General features: G+C 43.4%; 1 protein-coding gene across 5 annotated transcripts in view; it reads right to left on the reverse strand.

Moving 5' to 3' along the window:
* The window catches only part of grh (grainy head), a 128,535-nt gene that overhangs the window by 53,599 nt on the left and 48,062 nt on the right, over window positions 1–26,874 (reverse strand). The window lies entirely within an intron of this gene.

The following is a 26,874-nucleotide window of genomic DNA, read 5'->3' on the forward strand; positions in this document are numbered from 1 at the left end:
AAATTGTCACCGATATCTCGAAAAAATGCAAATTCCTTTTTCATTCCTTGAACCCCTTCTCTTCTTAGTTTCAAATTTTTGCCTAATTCGTTTTAGTTCGTGATTTATCGTGGGCGTTTTGGAATTTTTCGAAACTCTCTTTTATTTGGGATCTTTATAGGCGCAGGTATAATCTTCGAACCTCTTTTCGCAGTTTCAAATTTTTCGACGAATCATTTTTATTACCCACGCGTGCAAGGGATCATTAATTTAAATTCGTGAGAAAATTTTTCCTTTGTCCTCGATATCTCGTTCGAAAAAAATTCGGATTCCAAAGAAATGCGTGCGAAATTAACGAAAAAAACAATCGACGAGATAAATTGTTTGGGGCGTTGCACGAATCATTGACAACCGTCGAGGGATTAAAGTTGGAGGGGGAGGGTCGTTACAAAGCGCATAATCGATTTCGCGTCCGGCGTGCGACGCCCTCGATCACTCGAGGCGTTATCTTTCGATCATTTCCTCGACATTTCGATCGCGAAAAACTCGAAGCGTATCTCATCGGGGGATTAGTCGTTGATATACCTTCTTCGATAATCACTCCTGATACCTCCTGATACCGACGTGACAGAACAGGTTTCGTATCAATCTTGAATATTCAGAAAGAAAGAGAGAGAGAGAGAGAGAGAATAAATTAATTTTCAGGGAAGGGAGAAAACAGTTAACTCGTTGAGCTACGGTTTCTTTATATTTCCTGCCGTTCTTTTTAATAAAATAAACATCTCGATAAATCCAAGCATTCTGCCTCGTTACAATTTTAATAGTTAGAAATCTTCGAACGATTCGATAAAGAAACACCTTTATTTCCTTCCCAGATCATTCAACCTCCGAAATAACAAAGAGGATTATCCTAAAATAATTCTTAATAACCCGTGTCGGCGAAATCCTAAAAAAGAAGAAAAGAAAAAAAAAATTCCAAAGAAATCTCGTTCGAAACCTCCATCGAGCGACAAATCAATCTCTTCCACCAGCTACGACCAACCTGCTCGCTTGCAGCTAACGGACGCGGATTCTAGCGACCGGAGACCATCTGCATCCGGTGTAACACAGCGAGTCGAACATTGTCTCGAAGCGCAGCGTACTCGTTACGAGCCTTCTCTCTCTCTTCCCTCAACCCATGGAAGAACGAGAAAAAGAGAGAGAGAGAGAGAGAGCGAAGCAGAGGTTGAAGCACGGCCGGCCGAGGAGGATGGTAAATGGTAAATGGGAAATTGTAAATGGTAGGCCACTAGTGCGCGCCGAACATGAATGAATGGAACCTGCTTCGCCACTTGCATACCCATTATAGGAACTGAGCCAGCCGCTACGTACGTGCATACGTACGTGGCGAACGCTGGGCTTCGCGTGTGACCAGTTCACGCACACACGCCCGCCCGTGTGTGTGCGTGCGTGTGCACCACGGACACGTGTAGACACGCGACCGTCTCGCTGCACAATGCGTCGATCTGTTTACCCGTCTGTCGTTCCTCCACAGGAGAGAGAGAGAGAGAGAGAGAGAGAGGAGAGTATCGTCCTCGGTTAAGGATCGGTCAATGGATTCTCCTTTGTCGATTTCTTGATCGTAGGTATCCTATGTTTTCACGTATTTCGATTCGTGGGCTTATTATTAGATTGGGCGATTCGATGCGTTCCTTTCGAAGAAGAGTTAACCCTCGAGCGATTTCTCTATCAAAAATGCACACAGTGCTGGAGCAAGATCGTCAGCAGTTCACGCCTCACAATTCGGTGTTTATTGGGGGAAAAAAAAAAAAGAAAGATTGACGATAAGAACTAAACTATCGCTCGTGTCTTTACACTTTGACACCTGACAGATAGCTCTGCAGTGTTATATTTCGTCGAAACAATTTCCATTCATCGATAATTACAAAATGGCCCCCGATCGTGCATTCGCATCGACACTGGCTCCGCTCATTTTTTAATTGGTTAACCGAGCTCAACAAGGCAGCCTCGTAAAATGATCAAATTTTCGTCCTCGCTCGAGTCGAAGGAACGGATGGATCGTTCGCGTCAGAAAAGTGGCTCGTTACTCACGATCCCCGGTGCCGATAATTACTATCCCGTTTAACGCACCGATGAAATTTACTGGCCAATATATTATCGTTTACGCGGCGGGTTTAACGGGCCCGGCTTAATGGTTTCATTCGCGCCGCGACGGAAACCGTCCTCCTCCCTCTGCAACTCTCTCCCTCTCTTTTCTTCTTTTTTAAATCAAAACAACTCTCGACCCCCTCGTTTTTCGCGCAATACGATCGACCTCCTCTCCTTTTTTCCTCTCCTTTTTGGACACGCGAACGTTTCACGACCGACGAAATCACGCCTCTTGAATCGAGTGTAAAAGAAAACGATGATTCAATGAGTTTCTCGCAAACTCCGAAACTCCATACTTCTTCATCCGTGTTATCGAGAATCGTGATTCATTCCATTTGCACAATCGAATCGTCGGCTACTTACTTGGACACCGCACTTGTTTTACGCGCGCAAACACACTGGACAAGAGACATGAGACGATTATCGGTGACGAACGTAGGGGACGATCGATGCGATCGTTTCGACGAGTCGAGATACGAGAGACTGATCCGTAGATCGTGTGGAACCTTTTCGAGTGGAAAAAGGCGCGAGGGATGGCGCGATCGGCAACACTTTGGTTACCTAACGCGGCTTTTATATTACCTTTGGGGAAGAAAGTTCGAGCGCTGGGCGCAATTACCGTGGGCAGAGCAGTCTGGTTTATCCTCTCTTCCTGGACAGTTTCGACCCGTGTCTCGGAGTCCGCCTCCGGATCCCTGCAGATCGTCCATCGTGAAACTGACCGTTTCATTGCGCAATAGGTCGAGTGAGCGTTTTTCATCGAATTATCGAAACGCATGCGCGCGTACGATCCCATCTCTGTTCCATGACCAGGAAGAGGATCGGTTACGTGATCGTTTGAACAGCTGATCCGATCGAATTTATCGATCTCGTGTGGATCCTTTCTCGTTTCATCAACGACGTTTCCTTTCTTTTAATCGCGCTTCTGCTTCCCGATTTTGAGCGTAATTATGTAAAAAGTAATTATGTGAGGAGATGCATTTGCATTTTTAAGTTGGTAAAAATTAACGAAATTAAATCGTGACAAATCGGTTACGGTTCAACAATGAAAATTACCAACGATTGATGACTCGATAAAATGTATTTGCGGCATTGTATAAGTACACGTGAATCAATTGCCGAGTCGAACCATCACGCTGATTTTTCGTCTCTCTTGAAATTACGTCAATCGAAGTATCGTATTTCACGTATATATTCGTTTGTTGCCAACTTGGAACGAGCTTGTATAAACAGTTTCCGCAAACTATCAGCTGGCTCCCGATCAAATAGAAAGAGGAAGCTCCTCTTTCACCTCTGGCCAGACAAATATTTCACCGGTCGGTTGAACATGTTAATCGCGCTCTTGCTTCCCGTCTTCTTCTCCAGGCCAGCCAGCTCGGAGTAGGGAAACTCATTGTCCCTTTGTCCGTTTGCAAAACTCCTCCGGCTGGCCCCCGAGGATCGATTAATTCGTCCCGTTGGTAACGGTGTCGCGCGCTGCAAGGGCTTGTCATTTCTCATGCGAATCGCCAGCACCGTAATCTGGGCTTTCGATCGCCGCTTTCGAGCCGATGTCAATTAATTCGGCTGTCCGTGGACAAGACAAGCAGCGGCCAGAATCGTCTAAATAGGAGGGATTGATTTTAACAGTGGTTGCAGAAATTTCCTGGCCGAAACGCGCCGTAACGCGTCCCCTTTTGCCATTCCCGATTCGAATTCTTCCAACCGGTCAATTCACCAATTCGTTTCCTTTGATTCCGTTCTTTTTCTTTTTTTCTTTTTTTATTTTATTTTTGATGAACAACGATATTGATCTCTTCCCCGGGTATTTAATTTTTATTATCGCGAAGGGTATATAAATAATATATTATTATTTTTGAGCAACGCATATTTTGTTTTCTCTCTCTCTTCTCAATTTAATTATACGGATATTTTTAGAGATAGGGATTAACGTGTTAAATTAATATTTTATTCACGATACACACAGTGTATGATGAGCGATTAAAAAAGAGGATTATAAAATCATTTTCATGTAATGTAGTTCTGGTGATAAAAAAATTTTATCTTTTTTCTTTTATGTATCAAAAGTAAGTAATATCAAACGTTCTACTCTCTTCTACGTATAAATAAAAAGTTAACGACTGTTCCTATTTACGTATTGTATCCTCCCAACTGTTCGCAATTATGTATTATTCAATTCTCTTCTTATTTCTTCTTCTGGTAGCTTGGTTATGAATTTTAATCTTTTCCTTGGATGACGATATCAATTTTCCATATCGTTCTCCATCCAATTGATTAATTAGCAATCCTCGTCCTCGTCTTAATAAGAATCTGATTTGTAAGTGAGGGCGAGTAGCGAGATGGGCGAGGCAATAACGAAACTTTTAATCCATTTCGACGGATTTTTGCCTCGGCCGGAAACGATCGACCGTGTCAACAAACGTGCAACAAAGTGGCCATTAAAGAAAACGCAATCCTACCGATCTTCCCCTCCTTCTTGGCCAAGTATTACGTATGATAATCGAGCGATCAAAGTGCGAGTTATCGATATTTCGATAAGAAAGTTGACGAGCTTAACGACCTTGGCTCTCGCCTCGATCGATTCGTCGATATTCGCGTCTTCGTATTAATTTATTATTACAATCTTAAGGCGCGATTAATCAACGGCCGATTGATTCTTGGATCGTAAAAAAATTTACGATCCAACGCTTTTGTCGGCTTTGGCCAACCCGCGCATCGATTTATACACAGTTTTAAATATTTCGTTTCGAGGGAGGTCGAGGGAAATCGGTCGACGGACGGGTTGAGGATCTACTTCTTGCAGTTCTTGGGTTATACATATTTTTTAATCTCTACTGATTTCTTCTTTTTACTACTCGATAATAGTAATAATAATAATAATAATAATAAAAAACAGGTATTCGATGTTTCGGAAAGCAAGAATTTGTCAAATGTATCCCTGATTATCGTCTCAATAGAAGATAATTGAAAATTGAAATATTGGATATTCACACAAAATACCCGATAAATGCATAAAAGGCCCGAGTTTGCATTTAAAGAAAAATTTACACGGAGAAACGGGCCCCCCTCCCCTCCCCTCAGTTGCTGGATATGGTATAATTATCGTCCGATTGCTGCGAAGATTAATGCAACGATTGCAGGAAGCGATTTTAATAGTGCGTCATTAGCAGTTCGATCGCGTCTTTGAAATTTGCATTGCATCTCCCGTGCATTGCATTAATATTTTAAAATCCGCGGTTTCAATCCACGGTGAAAATTTAAACCTTGGTGGAATCCAGCCCCGGATTAATCGATACAATTAAGCCGATAAAACGGCCGTGGACGAGGGGACGCGAGTCTAGATCGCCAAGTAGATGTATCCTCCATTCCGGATTTATTCCGGAAATTGCTCTCCCGATGCGTTCTCTTTTTCTCAACCGATATTATTATTCTCGATCGAACGGCTACAGGATAACAGGACGGGAAGAAGGAGGAGGGAAAATAAGAATTTGAAGTTGAACGGGCGAGAGACTTTGTTGATTTACTTTCTTCTTCTCTCTCTCTCTCTCTCTCTCTCTCGTCGAAATAATACTACGTTCGTACTTAGTTGCGCATGTATCTGATTATATTATAGTGATTAATGACGTCCAGCGTGGAAACGATAACGTTTCAATTCAATTTATGATCGGCCATGCATTTAGCAGCGTCGGTTAATATCTTGCGATACATCGAGCTGCGGCTTGTCGTTGTTTTTTTTTTTCTTTTCTTTTCTCTTTTTTTCGTTAAAGAGATACGTTGTTGGAATTTTTTCGAAAGATCCGAGGGAACTTTTTGTATAGAAGAGAATTGAGAAGGAGGCGGGTTTCGCGCAAATGTAATCGGCGGATTCTTTCGATACAAGAATTTTAATTATCTAATCGATTCTTTTCTTCTTCTTCTTTTTTTTTTTTTCGAACACGTTACACATAATCGCGGCATAGTTTATTGTAATGATTACAATGTATATAGGTATTATTAAGAATAATTACACATATTGAAAAATATTTAACGTGCTCTTCAAATCGAAGCTTATCATCTGCACGATAATATAATATTCAATATTAATTAACGCTATTAACGTATATAAGATATGCTTTATATAATACGTTATACGCGTTATAAGAACCACGATATATCTATTATTACATGCCGATAAATATCGACTGTTAATTATTGACTTTTAATAATTGCAAAGACAACAAGTTTTTAAAAGAATCAATCAACCGATTCGGCGATATCTTTTTAGAAATTAGCTGTGTATCCATCTTTTTTAAGCTAAATTCCAATCACCAATAATTATTCCAATAATTATTCCGAATATCGTGAACGCTCTCTATAATTATTCAATATATATATATACAAGAATATGATCTAACTGACCACCAATCCAAAATTCCATTCTTCGAATCTAAACGCAAGGATTGAAATCGTGGAAACACCATTTAAACACACCTATCTACTTGGAATAAAAAAAGAAATCTACGTTGGTCGTAATCCAAACCTTTTCCAAGAGAAAAAGAAAAAGAGAGATCGTATCGAAGGAACACAGGTTTCGTCCAGTCGTTCAATAAACACACCGTCCAATAAATCTCGCGTCAGTGGACACGCGAACGAGAGAAGTCGGGCCACGAGCTCGCCTATGCACGCATCGAAATCACCACGTGGCCGAGGCGAGGCGATAATACACCGTTCCTCGTGAAACGTCGTCGATTTCACCGAGCCTGTTGTACGATTCAATTTCGATCCGATCCCAATAGTTGGAGCACGAATATTATTCGACCGGCGTGTAAAGTGCTCCGGATTCGTACGCGCGTTCCTCGCGGTCGGTCGAGGCCTGCTCCGGGTATCGGAAACCAGTTCGAAGCCAGCCAAGCATTATGATCCCGAATACGCATCTGTGCCCCGTTAACTAATCTCCCTATGGCGACCTTCCATTAGCTCGATTCCATGCTCGATACATCATCGCGTTCCTCCCTCTCTCTCTCTCTCTCTCGGAGAGAAGAATGATCGTGGAACAGGGTGGCGTGATTTTTCTGCGCCGGTTCCTTCTTTTTTTTTATATATTTACACGTATTTTATAATACGTGTAATAATATTTGGAATTTTTATTACGAAGATTAATATTAATTTAATTTATCAGGGAGAATCTTTCCGGAATTGCTTTTTTAATTTGTAATTGTCGAAAAGTTATTTCAAATATTTAGAAGCGCGTATTAGAAGAGGTTGGTGTTGAATAATAATCGGCGATATCGAGCGTGTTTTTATCGGTTCAACTTGTGAAATACCTTTTCCAATATTATCCGTGTATTATCCGTAATTATCCGACAATTACGAAGATATAAACGATTAGAACGAAGATAAGAAACGGTACAGCGATAACGCAGAAACTTGTTATTGCCTTTGTTGAATAATTAAAAGTATAAATTTTCTCGAGAATTTAACAATTCCACCATCTTCGTTGCTTGCCTCGTTGCATGAACGAACATTAAGAAAGTATTCTTCGAAGGAAACGCTCGATATTGAAACCGATATATATATATATCTCAGACTGCTCGTAATATCGACGCAGAAGAAGATTTGGATCGCAGAACATCGCGATGGAGCGGAAAACGGCTAGCCCGGAGCCAGCTTCCGCCGCTCGACAAATCATTCCTCGTTAACGCCGACTTCCTCTCTCGTCCACGACTACACGAGCTAAAAAATATCAATTTGCAGTATATCTGGCGGTTAACGGTTTCTCCTCTCCGCCTCGGGTTCCTCGCTCACTCTGTCTCTCTCCTTTTCTTTCTCTCTCTCTCTCTCTCCTCCTCTCGATTCGATTATCGAACGTTCCTCATCTTCGATCCGTGCTCCCTTTCCGCCACGGGAACATCTGATACGCGTTATCGAGAAACCTTTTTTGCCTCCCTTGTTAACGTTCGACTCCACTTATCGTCCGGCTAAAATAATTTATTGTCACGATCCAGCTCGATCGATGGCAAGTCGAGCGGCGGCTGTTGCGCCCGTTCAAAGAAACATTATCCTCGATTATCATCGATTCGATCGTTTCTCCATCGATCCAATTAATTCCCAATCGAGACAGTTTCATTGTGCTACGCGCGAAATTTTTCTTTTTCTTTTTTTTTATTCGTAAGAGAAGATTTCAGAAGTCGAAATGACGTACATGTATATTCGACTCGAAGGAACCAAAAAAAAAAAAAAAAAAAAAGTTAAAAATCTCGAATAAAGCTTACTTTATAGCAATCGTTTATTTGAAACACGTCGAATAACATTTATATTCGTATAGCTATTGTAATCGATTATTACGTTTCGATAAATTGTACAAACCAACTTTATTGAGAATCAAATTTATCGAATTTTCTTTCTCTCTCGCTTCCATAGTATATATTATATTTTCCCTGAAAGAAACTGGGAAGAATTCTCATTCTCTCCGACCGACGTCTCAATTCGCGTCGCGCTTTCGTGTATCGTCACCTCGGCCAAGGTGTGAAGCGAAAAGCGTCATTTGCCATCGCAAGCCTATCCACGAGCCTTTCCCACGAGGCCAGGTCCACCGATGTCGCCGATTCCTCGCCGAGCAATCCTCCTTCTCCTTCTCTACAAATTGTTCGTCGTTAAGGCGAGGATTTTTCGAGAATGAAACGGGGAGGGAAGGGGGAGAGAAAAGAAATGGAGAGGAAGAAATATAGAGGGGGAGGAGGAAAAGAAAAAGAAAACGAAAAAAGAGAAAGGGATGCGAATTTTTGCCGTTTCTCCCCTCGACTTGGCTAACGGTCCCCGTGCACAGCCGCGGATTTATCCTCCTCCTCCTCCTCCTCCTCCTCTTCCTTCTTGCTGCGAGGTGATAACCACACGTCCATGTCGGGAATCTTCGTGGCAGGTAAGCCGAGACGAGGATACCCAAAGGTACCACACCGCGCGATTACTCTCTCGTCTTCGTTCGTGAAAGGTGCTTCTTCATCGAGCGGCGGGTAGGGGACGGGGGAGGGTGTCGAGATCGGCGAATGGCGTGCAAAGGACGGCCTCGTCTGTGTGCGTGGATTAAGACGCGATAATGTTAACGCGATTTTATACGTTCGAGGAGGGGGGGAAAAAATTGACGAGATAATTAACTCGTCTCGATATATATATATATATATGTTTTTATATACGGAGAATCTACGGAGAAAGAATATTGTGGAAAGAACTCGTAGAAGAGGTGTAAAAAAATCGAATGTATTTTTTGATTTTGCTTGCTTCTTTTTTTTCTTCTTTTCGTTTCTTTCAATTCCTGTTTTCAATTCGATCGAAGAATTCTTAATGAATCTATATATATATGTATATATATAAATTGAATTTTATTTTGACGAGTGAATGAATTTTTCATCAGATCAATTGACGTAGATCGTTTGTGTACATCCTTTTTCTCGAGGAAAGTTACTCGAATTGGGGGGGGGGGGGGAGGGGGGAAATGTCGCATCGAAATATATGATAAAATTTCGTTCCATTGCGAATCGATTGAGTCGTACGCGCGACAGATTTCTCGTTTTCGATCCCATTCGATTTGAATATTTCGAGGATCGTTCGAAACGATCGTCCTGTGTTTTCGTATAATTTTATTATCGCCGGTGTATTTCTATTATATTTTTCCTTTTCTTCTCGCGTTTTAAAAATAGCCGGAGCACGTTTAACACGCCTTGGGCAGAACGTCGTTGCTCGACGTCGACGGTTGTATCCGTAGGCGTTGTTGTCCTCCACTTCTCACCAACGCGGCCAACTTAATTTCCTCCATTTATCCCGATGAATACCTAGAGCCAATAAGTGTCTGTCGACACTTTTCTTCTTCTTCTTTTTTTTTTTTTTCTTTTTTTTTCACCACGCGAAATCAAGCAAGATTGGCGGCACATCTATTGGCGGATAGCGAAAAAAAAAAAAAAAACGAACATGAATATTCCATCTTTTTCTTCCATGTTAAAAAGAGAAAAATAAGTAATCTTGTACACGGATAATCGACACTTTGTTTATCGATCGGCTGACACACGAGTAATCTTTTCTTTTTTCTTCTTTCCTTAGATCAGAATAAATATGTTTTTCTCATCAAATTTTTAACCCGATTTATACCCAGCAAAAAGTTGATTGCGATATTCAAATGGGCCCTCCTTAATTTAATCACGTGTTGCGTAATCTAATTACAATTATAATTTTAGAAAATTCGCAAAGAAATTGGTCGTGGAGGAATACGTGGCAAAAGAGGGAAGATATTCATTATAAATTACTGCTCACTCAATATCGTCCAGTAAAATAGAAAGAATAAAAACAGCAAAAGAACAAACAAAACTCTCGAATAAGTCGAAGAAAACGTAGAAAATTCAACGAAGAGTATACGAAAACACAGCCAAAGTGAAGAATCACACCGCTTCTAATTAAAGAAAAACTTTATTCGTTTCGCACGCCACGGCGAAGAGGAGATTCGCAGCGGAAGTTGTCGGTCCCCAGAGAGAAATATTGTCGTTCGAAACAAAAATATTCGTAGAAGACAGGAAGAGGGAGAGAGAGAGAGAGAGAGAGAGAGAGAGAGAGAGAGAGAGAGAGAGACGTAAAAGGAAAAATGTAAATCTCAGTAAGTAGCGAGCGCCGCGACAATACCCGGCGGGAGTGCTTTTACCTCGCGGCTCTTTTTAACCCCTTCGTTTTCATTCACCGGAAACGGTGCGGCTATTATTGGCATTGTGGCGGCACAAGGAAACTCGGCCAACCCCCGTCGCCTTCTCCAGCCTCTCTCTCGGCGGGTTAACGATCGTGTGATTAGCGCAAATCAAAATTGGCGACTGTCTCACGGCGAAGAGGAGGAGGGGCAAAAGAGAAGAAAGAAAATAATAGGCGCGAGCCCAATTTAACGTGAAAGTGCACGCGTTAATTTGCATATCGAAATCAAAATTCACGCCCTTCCTGTGATCGTTCTAATTCGTAATGGCATGGTATATATATATATATATATTTTGCTTCTTATTGTGAACGCGGTTGTCGAAATTACTATTGTATCTCGCTTTAATACTTTGATACTTAATCGTGAAATTAGATTATTATGATTGTTCGGAACATTCGTATGAAAATTTTGTTCATCGAAGTAATACTTTTTACTAAAATCGATGTGTCATTTTTTATTCGGATGGAAATAGAAATATATACCCGTCAAATTACTTTTATAAACTTTCATCTTCTTCTTCGATATTCAACCCGTTTTTAAATCGTTCCAATTCTTAATCGATCTTTCCACACTTCGAAAAGGACAAACGACGAAAGCTTTTGAAAGATAATTACGCGATAAAAATTAAAATTTGTGCAAAATTAACGGATTAAAGAATTATGCTCGATCCTTCGAGAAGGCAGTGAGCGAATTCTTCTTTCTCTGTTTGCAACGTTGATTTGCAACGTTGGCCTGAAACAAATCGATACTCCCGAGGGCGAAGCATCGCGTGACAAGGAATGGACGCGAAAGGGGGTTAACCCCTTCGATCCTTTGTCGTTGGGCTGCTCGCGGGAAACGGAGCTTCTGACAAGTTAAACACGGATATCCGTTAATCCCTTCTTATTATGCTTTCGCGTGATTCGCCGAGGAAACGTTCGTCGATTCTGTTCTGCTCGTCGAGGGATCTTCCTACGACCGCCATCATTTTCGCGAGTCATTGCATTCTCGGGGTGAGCGTGTATAATCTCACGTTTCACTCTCTACGGATCGGATTGTTCGCTGCGTGGAAATATATTTGGCACGAACGAGCGAATAAAGAGAAGTGAGATGGATCAACGAATTTTGTAATCTCTCTTATCCCGAAATGAAGACGAGGAATATGGTCAATGGACGAGATTCAATTTATAAATTGTTCACGAATTATTATCTTTTCATTTCAGGCAACACGATGAATGTCCTGTATCAAGATTACGAGTTGTCCAACTTTGAGAGTGCAACAATCCAAGGAAGAGGATCCTCGAGAAACGATCCTCCCTTTTCGATCAATTGCCATCAACTCGATTCCTCGACTTCTTCTAACTTCTATTTTTCCTCCATTTCTCCCTTCTCCCTCGCAGAAACAGGTTTCTCGATTTTCTCAGAGAGGGCGTTTCTTTCTTTTTCTTCTTCTTCTTCTTCTCTCTCTCTCTCTCTCTCTCTCTCTCTCTATCTCTCCCCACATTGTTAATATTTCAATCGAGCCGGCAGTGGCGGACGCACGGTTAATTAGCACGCTGTAAAGCACACGGTAATACAATTTATACGCGCGTGGCCCCCGCGTTGGATCATTATCGGGCCAAGTTCAGGCCGTGAAAGTCCGCGTTATCCGCGTTAATTGCTATATTTTCGCGACGAAAAGGGGGAGAGACGAGGGATCGCGATAACGCCGATTACACGGCCGCTGATACCGGCTCCTCCACCATCTCCTCCATCCAGAAGCTCGCCACGCGATTCCAATTTATGCGCCCGGTTCTCTCGACGACCGATCTAATTTTTTCAATCCACGCAGGAAATCCACGGCGTTTGGAAAACACGTCTAATGATAAATACTTGGGGAGGGAAATTAAAAACGAATCCCTTTTAATATAGGGAATTATTCCGATGGCTTGATCCTGCTAATCGGGGAAAATTTATGATAACAATATTCGTGTGCTATCACGAATCTCTGTGTTATCCGTGTTATTGGCGAGGGGCAATTTGGTTAAAGGCAAGCTTTCGTTAATTGAAGTAATAATCCCGTGAAACGAGTGAGGCAAGGAGAGGAGAATTCGAGAGTTGCGAAAGAATTAGAAATCTGATTTTCATCCGAACGAATTTCGTTCGTTTGAGTAATGTTCATTGTAATAATTAAGCGCTGCAACGATTACTCTCGGCCACCACACAATATTTATTTATGTTTGATTTTTTTTTTAAATATAAGTAAATAGATATAAGTAAGCTCTTCGCGTGTAATCTTGTAAAGCGTGGAATAATATACTGTGTCGAATGGTTAGATTATTTTATCTTGAAATTAGATCGAACTACTATTTTCGGTTACAGTCAATTATTCGTATGCAAATTTTTTGAGTTTTGCAATTTGAAATTAGTTCAAGCGAAGACGAGTTCTTTGATTTCTCGTTGTCGAGTAACGAAATTATTTCTATTCGTTGAGAAATTGACGATAGAAAGAAGGAATAGAATATAGACGATGAATACGAGAGCACGTTATTGGGATTGTAAGTATTTGCTCTCGATGGAACAGGAAAAACGAAAGACATCGAACGATATTTTATCGCGATACGAAACGAGGATACATCTTGATAATTACTTTTATCATTAAAATATCGCGCAAAACGATGCTCGACAAATTTTCTCTCTTTTTCAAATATCAAAATTGTACACAAATTAACTTGTGCGTGAAATCGAGTTACCTAAAAAATTCACCGAAATCGTGTGGTTCGGCCTGGACTGCAAAGGAGAAGCGAAATAAAACGAATGAAATTCACACGACACAGAAATATATTCAGAATTCAGTTAAAGAAACTTGGACGTCTGTCAACCCCTCGTCGACCCGATCGACACGACCTCAGCCGCGACCTCTCGATCTCTGTTATCGCGAACAACGTTCGATCCCCTTGCGGCGGAGGCAAAGGCTTAGGAAACAGTTAATCTTAATACGGGTTTATAGCTCCATTAAGAGTCGGCGGGGATCACGAGAGTCTGGCCGCGTCTCCTTCGGGGCACACGATTATCCCGCGGCTCTCGTGACTCCGCGTTGATCGCCCTTTCCACAGACTAATTGTCGATTAAACGGTGGCGAGATACCTCGCCGCCGGGATCCTCTCGCCGTGTTCGATCTCGCCTGCTACGTGCCCCTGCACACCAATCGCGTATTATTTTCGCGGACACTTTTCTTCTCCCTCTCGCTTTCCTTCTCCCTCTTCTCTCTTTTTTGCCTGGGATACGCGAGCGTACAAGGTGGTGGGTCCCCCCCCTCCAGGAGTCGTGAGAGTCGTTGAGGAAGGGATTTGCTTCGGTTCTCGCGCCGTTCGTTTAGCGGGAAATCGAGTGTAACGGAAAGTTTTTCGGTTTAGTTTTCGACCAGTGTCGAGAACAATTAACGTGTTTTCAAATCATTTCAGATAAGATATTACTATTCGAGAGGAGAATAGTATGTTTTACATGGTCGAAGACTAAAAAAAAAAAAAAAAGAAGAAGAAGAAGAAGAGGAGAAACGAGCTCGAGGAAAAGTCTTCGACGTTAGGAAAGGGCCGATAATTGGGATGACGAATAAAACGATATTTGGAAGAAACGTAGAGCGTTGGCGAGGAGAAGCAAAATTGTGATCGGTGGCCAGGTGTTGGATATATTTAGAAGGATGTATGCGTAAGGAGTAACCTGTAGGTATTGGGGGATGGTCAGGGGAAAGCGTGTCCAGCAAGGGAAGAAGGTAGCGGTCACCCGTTGCAAGGGTCATCCACTGGCTCTCCTCTCGCTTAGCATAAAAGGGGTAACTAGCAAATGCTCAATGCGCCGCAGCATAATGGAACGAGTGTCCCATGGACATAATTAGGCGAGCCACCCATGGGAAATTCAGGACCCCAGGTTTCGGTTTTTGTGCGGGCCGGGCAATAAGCTGGGCAAGGGTCATCGTTGCTAGAGTCATAGAGGTACACGTACACGAGTATATTCTCTCGAGGTATTCCACAACGAGGCTTTCAACCTCGTACTACGCGAGGATCGTACGTTATAGCGCGTCGAATAAAGTAAAATATTCGATTTCGCTAATAATTCTTCATTGCGTAATGCGAATGTGTCCCGTATAACGCGTAAGTTATTGAACACTCTGGGAAGATTTAAAATTATGATGTATCGATGATTGGAGAGGTTGCATGCGTTACATGAAAGTAAGATTTTTTTCCCCTCCCAAAGAGAAGAACTCTTCGATTACCAATAGCCAGGAAATGCATACGTCAAAGTATTTTAATGGTTTAAAATCTTATTAAGGAAGAGAGAGAGGGAGAGAGAGAGAGAGAAAGAAAGAAAAAGTTTTATGTTATCAGAGAGGAATTTCTAAGACACGATTAATCACGGTTTCCTCTTCTCGCTCCTTGTCGATCCGTAATTAATTTTCCTCGTCGACGAGAGGAATGTTTTCATCCGTTCCCAAAATTTTACAATCTCGTCGCGTCGTATCTTCGAAATCACAAACAAATCGAGTGGAAGGAACGATTTTTACCAATTTCGATTTTACGATGTTTTTCTCGCGGGGAATAATGAATATTTGAATAACGGCAGAATCGTGCGAAAGCCTCGGTGTCGCAAATCGTACTGTTCGATAATATTCGAGCTGAGGAGTCGAAAGGCGGAAGCGAAAACAACGCACGATCGTCGATAACTTTTTATCAAGGGGAATTTCAATTTTCCGCCTCTGTTTCGCTCGGTTATCGTGGGAAAGCTCGTGACACTGGAACATAGCGGCGAAAATACCGCGCGGACGAGCTCCGATCGTTTATCCAACCATCATCGAGTATCGATCAATAATACATGAACATCGAAGGGGGATTTCAAACGAGAGATTCCACGAAGAAACAACGAACGCGTTATTCCACCGTTTATAAATTTCGTCCGCGCGATATAAAGATATCCTCCTCCTTTTAATTCCCAGAATTATGAATCCTCGTCCTCGAAGAAACGCGATGATTCCTTTTCCAGAGATCGAGAATCGTTCTCTTCGAAGGCATCGCTCGAAACGAGCCGCAAAACAAAATTTTCATTTTATTTTCACTTTTTCGTCACGATCACGAAAGTTTCTCGCCTCTCGTCGAGAAGTTCACGAGAGAGGCCGTGTCCCAGAGACGGACCGTAAAACGAGAAACAAGAATTCTGAGATTTCTGAAAGTTTCGAACATTGGCGGAGGAGCGGCGAGGTTGAGAACGAGACTTGCGCGCGAAAACACAAAGACAGGATGAGGAAAGTGGAGTTGGATCGAAGGAGAAATCAGCAGAGCCGATGATTCGTCTCGAGGTGAAGAAACGCTCGAATCGAGGAATTCGCGCCAAAACCGCGTTGCGAAGAGAGGCGCCTCTCTCACAGGTCGCTTTGCGATTTCGAATCTGTCGAGGACGAGCAAATTCTCGATTAAGATGAAAGTAATAAAAACTCACGGCTCACGGTTCTTCGATGGGTAGGTGGTCAGCGACCAGCGATACACTCGATCTCCAAATGAGATGCGGCTCTAGATCTAGATGGTTTTATCCCTGCGTGTACGACATACTCCTTCAACGATTCGTCAATGTTCCTCCGATTCCTCTCCGTCTCTGGACGACAGTTTCGAATCGACACAAGCACACGCAGCACTCCTCTTCAGTTTCTCCGTTTCGATCACTGTTCCCTCGAAACGAACTTCACTTTCACGAAACACTGATTCACGGGATTCGGTCTCTTTTCGTTCTACTCGTTTTATTCGTTCTTTTTACACGGGCGCGTTATATTCGTTCTCGATACTGTTGGGGATCGAGCGCGGATTTTCGCGCAAAACACCACCTGTCCTCGCGAGCCGGCTGTCCTCGAGTCGAAGGGCCGTTTCATTAATACGACGATCATCCAATGCGTATACGATGCCCCTTCTCGACGATCATCGTTCTCGTTGTCTTCGTTGTCATCTTCGTTCTCGTGTGTGCGGGCCGTGGGTTTACACGGCGAAACACCATCGTAACGTAAGAGGATCACCGTTCGTCGAACGAGGTCTCGACGACGAAAAGGGAGAAACGAGACTGAGGCGAGCGAGGAAGGAAATATGGAAAAAGAGGAAAAAACTGCGCGATTCGACGCGGCGATCGATAGGAACGAAAAGCGGAGGCGTTTGTTCTCCTCTTTTTCTCTCTCTCTCTCTCTCTCCCTCCCTCTCTCTCTCTCTCTCTCTCTCTCTCTCTATCTATCTTCTCCTGCCTAGTACCAGGCCAGCTACTTGGCGCTACTCTCGAGATCGGATCGCGAAAACAAAGTTGCGTCTCGTCCCGTGACGCGCGCGTCTTTTCTTCCTCCACACCGTCACTCTCCGTGTCCCGATACGTTTTCACGTATCTCCGCTTATTTCGTTATCGTGCCTCCGCCTTCACCGCCGCCTCCTGCCGTCTTTTCTCATCCTCCACCTTCTCCTCCTCCCGAACTACCCACCACTATACACCGCTACCGCCTCCACCACCTTCGTCCTCCGTCTCTTCTTCTTCCACCTCCAGCTTTCCTCCAGCACCCTTCTCTCCGCGCTCTCGCCGACTCTCGCCTTCTCGCGCCGACTCCCTCCTCCTCCTTCCTCTTCTTCCTCTTCTTCTTCTTCTTCTTCTTCTTCTCCCCCTTCTTTTCCTTCCTTCCTCCTATTCCAAACAATTTCCACCAATTTCCTCGACGACCACCGAAAACTCTTCTTCACCACCACCACCACCACCACCACCACCACCACCACCACCACCACCACCTCCTCCTCCTCCACTTTCTACCATTCCAGCCTACCACCCTCCTCTCCCTCCCTCCCTCCCTCCCTCTCTCTGTCGAAGATGATAACACACAAGAAGAAGATGGTAGAATAGAGCGGCTCGCTTCTCGGCCGTTCGAATTTTCGGGACGAACTTTCCGGTTCGGTGTCTTGTATTGGACTGTGCAGAAGTGGCACCTTCCAGTTTCTGAACTTACATCTTGTCAGGTAAGTGTGAGCTTTACCCGTGTGTCCCCGTGGGTATAACGCACGATACACGGGCGCAGGGTCGCGCGTGTGTATGCGATCGCGCCGCACAACACAAGCTCTGCGTGTGCCAAGGGGCCCGCCTCTCTCCCCACCACTTGGTCCCGAGCCTAACCTCGTCTCTGTCTCGGCCCGCGATCGCCGCCATACGTGTCCGTGCCTCTCTCTCTCTCTCCCTCCCTCCCTCTCTCTCTCCCAGCGTCTCTCGGGCCCCGTACGCGTCTACGAGTTTTACCCCCTCGTGTACGCGATCTCGTCTCTCTCCCTCTCCCGCTCTCCTCTCCCTCTCCTGCTTCCTCCTTTCCGCCTCCCTCCTTCTTCCACCGCGGCCGTGGCTAGGCGATCTCCCTCCCTCCGCTTACCACCACCTCTCTCTCTCTCTCTCTCTCTCTCTCCTTCGCCTAGGTGCGTAAGTGCGTGACTCCGGCGGGGACGTTTAACGTGTCGCGTCCCCACCCAACGGCCTCGCTTGATTTTCTTACGGTAGCAGGAAACGAGGAAGAGGCGAGACACGAGGAGGAGGAGGAGGAGGAGGAGGAGGAGGATAGGTAGGGAGGATAGGTTAGTGGGGTGGGGAGGTTAGTAGTTGGCGGCAGGAAAGGGTGATCCTTTCGGGTTCTTCCGGGGGGTGGCGGCTTCGAGGACGCCGAGGTCGGCTTCGCTCCATTCCTGCTATGCATGTGACTGACCGATATTTTCCCTTGTTGTTGTTTATCCCTGACTTCGTGAATGGAGAGGCTTCTCTACAGATCAGTCTGGTCGATCGACCGTTTTGGAATTCCGTTTTGGGGACCGAGAATGTTGGGGGAGGAAGGAGGAGGAGAGGCTTGATTAATATCGTTTTCACGAGCGTGCTTGCAAAGGAGAGGTAATTAAACGCGTCATTGTCGATTGGTGTTCGAAGGAAGCCAAGTTTCGTTGCTCTTCTTCGCTGGAGACGTGTATCGGAAACGGTTTCGATCCGAAGTCGGGTGAAAGGAATTAGAAAAAGACGCGCGTGGCTAAATCGTTAGATTTCATCGAAACGAGGCGCTAACCTGGGAGAAGAATGAACGGAACGAGTGGAGAGATCCATCGAATAATTCACCGCCGACTACCTCCGGGCGTGGAAAAGCACCGATCTCCATTACCCCCGATCTTTTTTCCCCGATGGAAACTCGAGTCGAAAGTTTCGCTCCAATGTCACCGGCTAACTATCTCGATCATCTCGGTTAGGTCGAAGACCCGACCGCGTGAAATGCGGGCGCATTACAGTTTTTCTCCTTTTTTTTTTTCTTCTTTCTCCTTCCCCTTTTTTCTCCTCCTCTACAGAATTTTCTTCCCTCCACAGAAGTAAACGGAACGTTTCGGAATTTACTACTATTATCCCGCGCCGTATCATTCGAAGCTTCACTGAATTTAAATCTATCTAAAGTTTATTCGGTTGAAAAATTTCTCTAATATATATATATATATAAACGTCCTAATTGAGATTCGTTTCTTGAAATCTTCCGAAAAAATTTCATTCAAACTTCTCTCCTCGATTTTCTCCGAATTCTTCCCACAGAAAAAACAAAACAAAACGTTTCTACTACTACTACTACTATCCCGCGTCGTATCATTCGAAGCTTCACTGAATTTAAATCTATCTAAAGTTTATTCGGTTGAAAAATTTCTCTAATATATATATGAATAATGGTGGTTGAATATTGAATAATTTTGACCCCTTAAACCGACTCGAGTATCGAAAACCTCCTCTCTGCCCGACCAATGAAGAGTTCAGAATTCGCGCGAATACGAAATTTAATGAAAAAGCGGTTTCATCGCGGGAGGAGCTTAACGCCCCGCTTAACGATCGAATTCGCCCGTTTCAGCAGTACCTCGGGCGTGGAAAACGCGGATCTCCCGCTTCTTGCCTCGCCTTTCTCTCTCTCTCTCTCTCTCTCCCCTATTCTCGTTTCTTCCTCTGTCGCACGAAAAGCGGCTCCACCGAGTTTCACCGCACGCGCCAGCCTCTTGTAATTTTAACGAAGCCTCTCGCGGCTCGCAAATAAGAGAGATAGTTTCACGACCGGCTCGTCGATCGCGCTACCATTTTTCCACGATGCGTGTTTACGCCCATAACTCGTCGCCGCTTGTTCACTGCCATATAACGAGACGATCGAGAGATCGAGCCACCTCGTTCCTTCCACGATCTCGCCTCTTCCGATCCGATCCGGCCGGGAGAGAAAAGGGAAACGACGCGGAGAGATGCGGCGAGGGAGGAGGGTGAAAAGAAAAGGAGAGAGAGAGAGAGAGAGAGAAATGAATAAAAGGCACGACGAGGCGCCTTTAGGTACTGTTAATCAGGTAAAAATCTTGATCCGTTCGAACCAGTTTTGTTAACGATCCGGTGACACTGTATTTATTAGCGGACGAGAGTCTGGTATGTGGCGAAATTTTTTTTTTCCTTTTCTTTTTTTTTTTTTTCTTTCCTTCCTTCTCTTTTTGAGAACAGAAAGCGAGGATTTCTAATTAGTAATGTAGTAATGTTTGATCCTTCTTGGTTTGATTATTCAGTGAAAGTTATGCGTCCGTGAGGACGGCAAAAATAATTGGCAATAAAACGATGGTACGCGGTGCCTACTGAATGGGCATAAACGATGGAATTTTGTTGTTTTAATGGTTAACGTTTTTTTTTCTTCTTTTTTCGAGACAGCTCGAGCTGAGCTCGAGTTGTATTTCGCTCGTCTTGGTCGTACTCGTGTGTGCATATATATATATTCTTTTTTAACCCCGAGAAGGGTCCTTTCATCAACGGAGGAAATCGCGTTAAAGAAAAAATTTGCATGGGGTGAAATTTCACCCGTGACAGAGTTCGAGGGTTAACGATGGGGCGATGACAACTTCCCTTACCGAATCTTACAATTACAAGAAGAGAGTGTGAGAAGGGTTGGTTACAAGTGACACGATACATACGTGTATATATTTCTTCTCTATCGTCTCCTTGCGATGTCGATGAAACATCTTCCAACTGCCATCACGGATAAGAATGATGGAAAGGAAATAAATTTGTACGGTCAATCATTAAAATAGGAATATTCGAAAGATCGAGAGAGACCTTTCTCTGAAGGTTTGTTACGAAATTAAAAATTTCTTACTTCGTCATAAAAAATTAATCGCGAAAAAAGTGGATCGATCGATTAGATTTCGTTAACGAGGCGACACTTCCTGCATCAATTAAATCGTCGGTCGGTAAAATTCCACTCGCCTCGAATGTCCACTTCGCGATATTAATCGCGCCGGTGACATTTCACATGTAGCATATCATGTAATGAAATTTCACGTATTTACTGTACGTATTTAACGTCTTATTAGATAGAACGTTCCTTCTTTTCTTCTTCTTTTTTTTTTTTTTTACGCGTTTTATGATGCGTTCACGTGTTTACCAGAGAAGAAGACGGAAGAAGAAGAAGAAGGAAAGAGAAGAAGAAACGAAACGTGTCAAAGCAGGATCTCAAATGTATTAAACTGTATTTCCTGAACGTGTTCGGCGAAAGTGGTTGTCCCGTTACTGACGAATTATTTTATGTTGATTCACCGGTTCTAAGTAGTAGACGCCGTTACTGATCAGACATCGAAACCCCCGTTTCGAATACATTATCCCCAATCGATTAAATAAACTTCTTCCCATTCTTTTTCCTATCCACGCGTTTTCCTGCGCGACAATTGAAAAAACCAATTTCAAACAAACTCTTGCTCTCTCCCAAACATTGTTATTATCCGATCATTATCGAATACTCTGAATTTCCACACTTAACTATTATCTTGGAACATTATTGGAACATGATGAAAGTCTCATTGGATCCCATCCCTCGACGATTCTTTCGCCACGATTCGAAAGGCGTGGCGTTTCACGCACGAGAAATACGGAGGATTACACGCGTCCCGGGTTGAAGCGCTTCTTACGATTTATCGGCTCTCCTTTCGAATTCTTGCCGCGCTTCGTAAAAACGACGTCGCGCTTTATGTCGGCCAGGCCAGGCCAACGCGTATAACCGTGAATTGTCGTTACGTTTGTCATTGTCGTTGTAAATAAAAGGGCCCGGCGGCAATCGGAGCGAGGAGGAGAGATCTACCGCAGATATTCCCCGAGTAAACGAGTATCCCCTCGCGTATGCCGCGACAATAATGTCAGACCTCTTTTATTATTACTCTCTCTCTCTCTTCTCTTCAGTCGAAGCCGCTAAATTATTTTCTCCATCCCTTTTTGTCTTCGACCGTCGAAAATCGTCGTGGCCAACGATTTCGTATCGAGATGAACCGGGGACGGTGTTATAAATAATTTCCTCTCCCTTTTTTCTTTTCTCGTGGCCAACTTCCCGAATCGATCGAGAGCCTAAATAATTCTCTTCTTCCTTTTTTCTTTGTCTTCGCCCCGTTTGACCGACTTTGGAACGACGAATAATCTTCTTCTCCTTCTTCAATATATATATTTATATCGATTATTTAAAGTGTAACGACTGTAAAGTTTGAATCGGTGGAACGAAGAATTTTCTTTTCTTCAAATTGGCAAATGGTTGGGAGGAAGGGAAGGGTTAATAAATAATTTTCTTTCGCTCGTTAATCTTCGATAATCGTCGCGATCAACTTGGAATGGATCGATGAAACTTGGGTCAAAGACGGAGGCAGATTTTCATCGCACCCCTTTTTACCACTTCTTTCGTGACTCGAGTTCCGGGAGAACGGAGAGAGAGAGAAAAAGAGGGAAGTTTCGTTTGAGACGTGGGCCGAATTTAAATGGCCCACTTGGTCGGCCTGTCTCTTTGCTCTCCTTTTCGGAACAGATTAAGATAATAAAATGGAAGTTTCGACTGGAATCTTAGTTAGGACGAGTTAGGAGGGAGAGAGAGAGAGAGAAAGAAGTTTGAGTTATATATATATATAGAAATACAAACGAATATATAAATAGAAGGATATATTTTAACATATATACATATATTACAAACTTCTTCCAAAATTCCAATCTTCCAAATTAAACTTCTATTTAAATTACATCCGCAATATCGTTTTATAATTCCTACTAATTATCGTGTTTACTATATCACGCGTATCCAAAATACCTTCCCTCCGCCCAAATTAAAATGTCTCGTAAAACCAGTAGCAGAAACTCTTCGAGACCGTTCAATTTTCCCCTCTTGAAAATCCGGAAAGCATTAAATAACTCGTATCGTGCATATTTATCATGCGTTCGATTTAATTTCACCGACGATATATATATATATATATAAATACATTGGAAAGGAAACGAGCCGTGAACATTGGAGAAAAGGGATAAGCGTAAAAAAAAAAAAAAAAAAAAAAGGAAGAAGAAAAAGGAAGAAAGCGAGAGGGAAGGGTGGGGAAAAATCCGACACACCATCCGACGGGTAACCGCGGCGTGTTTACTAATTGCAACCAAGTTGTTATGCAAGCGAGTTGCAGTTGGTGAAATTTCGACGGATCAATCGGATAACGCGCAATGTTGCGCAATTTTTTCTCGATCGCGTGTGTCGTTTTCCGTTCGAATGCCTCGTAGAAATTGACGTGAAAAGCGGGCCGCACTTTCGAGCTATCAGCTATCGATACAGGAAAACGAAACGGCTCGGAAGAAGTTTTAAGGAGAACTTTTTTTCCGTCTAAATTTATACGAAGCACTCGTCGTGGATCCGACACGTAGAAATTTCGATGTTTCGCCGCTCTCGCTACCGGTATTTCGAATCAAAAGCAGAACGACGGCATTTTTTTTTTTTTTTTCGTTTCTTTCGAAACGAATCGAGATAAATCGATCGATTTTTCCACGCTCACACTCGTTGAAACGCACGCTCTTCGTGTCCGTTCCCCGCGAAATTATGCTGAAATTATCTGTTACGCGTACCACGGTGGTTGAACACGGGAGCGAGTTGGAGATGCAAGAGGGAAAGGAGAGGGAAGGGGGCGAAAAATCGGGGTAAAAATCGACCGGTAGTCGACGGGAATAACGATAAGCTCCCCCCCTCCCCTCTTTTATAACGCTTATTTACGCCACTTCTGCTGCCCTTATTTATCGATTCCCGGAATTCTTGGCTAACTGTAAACAGAGAGATCGGACGAAGCGAGTTGTTTTGAATCTTATACTACCGATTACGTAAAAAAGTAAGGAAAGGAGGAGATAACTTATTGGCAGAGTTTCAATTAAATCAAGCAGATTGAAATCAGTGCGTGTGTAAACACTTTAAATGTTTCATTTTACTAATTAACGCGCGAGCAACGTCTAGAAACGAATCGAAATTTTTGCAACTTGCCTCACTTCGTATCCCAACGATGAAAACGTTGAAAACGAGAAAGAAAAGATATATAGAAAAGATTTTCGGTTCGCACAAATTTTTAATAATCGTTCCTCCATCTCTCCATCCACGCTGGATTCGATTATATCTACCTACCTACCTATACTCCTCGCAACAACTTATCAACGTTGAAACGCGTGTAACGCCATAATTACTTCTGGCATTACATCCGATCGTCGTTACGGGAGGGACGATGATACAGCTGCGCGTCGTTTCGCATTCACGGGCGAAACGATAATCGAACCAGTAATTGCAAGCTCGCCGTGAAACTCGCGTGCAAATCTCGCGTATCTAGCCGCCGTATCGCGGATAATTCTCGCCGCGATCGAGGAAAACGAGGAGAGGAGGGAAGTTTCTATCCCCCTTGGGTTGGAACAGCGATCGAGCCGCTCGATTTAATCCGAGGATCCATGGTGGATCCACGTTTCTGCGTGTCGACGACCGCTCGAAACGTCGAGGCGATCCACCCACGCGACTCGATTCCCCCATAATCAACCGGTTGTTTATTAATTGATCCTTCACGAAGCGATATGAGATCGGGCGTAAGGGGAGTGAAACGAGGCTGTTCCAGCTTAATCGAGGCGAGGGCTATTCTGGCTCCCTACTATTTTCTCGTTTAATCGTTGTCTCCGAGAGGGAGGGAGAGCGTGGGAAGAGGGGTGGAGGGTGGGATCGAGGAGAGATTTTTTAATGGGGGACGGTCATCGACGACGGGCATTGAAACAAATCTGCCCGCTTCGAAACGGTCTCTGATACTCATCGACGATCACGTTTCTCCGTGAGGGGACATTGGCGGCAGGAACCAGTCTATAACTGGCGGCGATTACCCTTTTTCAGGGTGGAGAGAGGCATTCGTGGAATGGGCGGCGGTGAAGGAGGTGTGAATTTATTTTAAACATCCTCCTATGGCGATCTCCTATGCTTCGGATCCACGCTTTCCTTTACCTTCCGTGGCGATTTAAATCTGGTTTTCGATCGGGAGAATGGTATTCGTAGCCGAGCTAGTTAGTCGAATCGGTGCGATTCAACTTGGAGCGGATGTATGGATGGATGGATGGGCGGATAATAAAAGATAACAATCTGATATTTTGTTAAGAAGATGGAGAGGGAGATTCGTCGTAGGAATAAAATTGGTCTGATTTAGATTGTCAATAACGAAGGAATTGGAAGTAACGTTATGGAAATTTCAATTTGTTGAATTAATAACGAGAGAGAAATTGAAGAGAACGTTACGAGTCAATTAAGTAATTGAAATACCAGTTTTTGGTTCAAATATTCCATAAATTCGAGCAATTTGGCTAATCTCAACGATATTTCAAACGATATTTTTGTTTCGATGTGAGAGAAACGAGATACGTGGTATTTATATACATATAATTTTTAATTTCGAAGCGATTCTACTAGAAAAATATTACGTTTTTTTTTAAAAATGAATCACATTTTCCAGGATTCGAATTCAATCCTGTATCTGTATTATAGATTTAACTTTCACAAATCTACGGATTAACCATTCTAGAATAATAGATTTCAATTCAATTATCAACCTCTTAGACCCTTGCGTAGAAAGTTAAACGTCTAATTTTAATCGTTTGGATGAATTTATCGAGACAATTATCCAATACACATTGACATAATATTGTACACAACGAAACGTAATGACAGGCCGCTGACCTCTCCCAATTTATCCAGATCCAGACCACGGTAGTCACACCAAATCGAATCACGTGGAGATACGCGCTCGTAATCTCGTCTCGAGCACGTATCTACCTCTTTGATAAAATTGTCCACATACTCACCACGCTCGTAACTCATTCAACACGGCGACAAGTTCACCGAAGTAAAATCTCATTTTCCACGATAGCCGGTCCATGGAACACGTCGAATCGAGTTCGATCCGTTTACAATTAGTCGCGCTCATTAATAATCGTTATCCGGGCAAATCGTCGGATTTATTACACTGTCCGCAACTGGGTGTTCGCCAGTTTTATCGTTGAATTAACGTGTTTTCACCCGCAGGCAAACTGGTCCTCCTGGTTATCGGTTCTACAGAGAGAGAGAGAGAGAGAGAGAGAGAGAGAGAGAGAGAGAGAGAGAGAGAAAGGGGCCAATTGGAATTAATAGTAAAACACGAAATTACTTCGTGCCGCTTCTACCAGTAGTATCCAAGAACGATGCCATATAAATATTGCGTAATTGCGTTCCACCTACTTCACCGTTACCGTTTTATCGGCGATAGCTCGAAGTTTCGTGCTTTTATATATATATATACACGCGGTATATGTGTAAGCGGTGGCCAGCGAACAGCAGCGCGAGATAAATTTCACCCACGTATCGACGATGATATCGAATTATTCAATGTACCTCGCTACCCCGCGTGATTTAGGACCGTAACGAAAAAATTAGAGATATTCAGGCGATCGAAATTGGCGCAACTGCTAATTTATCGATCGTGGCCATAAATCTGGCGCACGACATCGAGAGATCGAGTTTTTAGACGGTGGTTATTAAATTGACGTCAGCGCGTTTTCCACGGCGCGGAAGCTGAACGGTTCGTTGGCAATGTTGGAATGTTATCGATTTTCGTTTCGGGTGAAAAATTTAGGTTGTCTCGATACGAATGTCGATTATAATGGATCGGACTTGTCGGTTTTTGGGGGCAATTTTATTATTTCGTCGTAATCGATGGATTGATTTTATA

Source organism: Apis florea, unplaced genomic scaffold (genome assembly GCF_048593485.1).
Source record: "Apis florea isolate Af1SG1 unplaced genomic scaffold, ASM4859348v1 contig_2350_pilon, whole genome shotgun sequence".
Classification (NCBI taxonomy): Eukaryota; Metazoa; Arthropoda; class Insecta; order Hymenoptera; family Apidae; genus Apis; species Apis florea.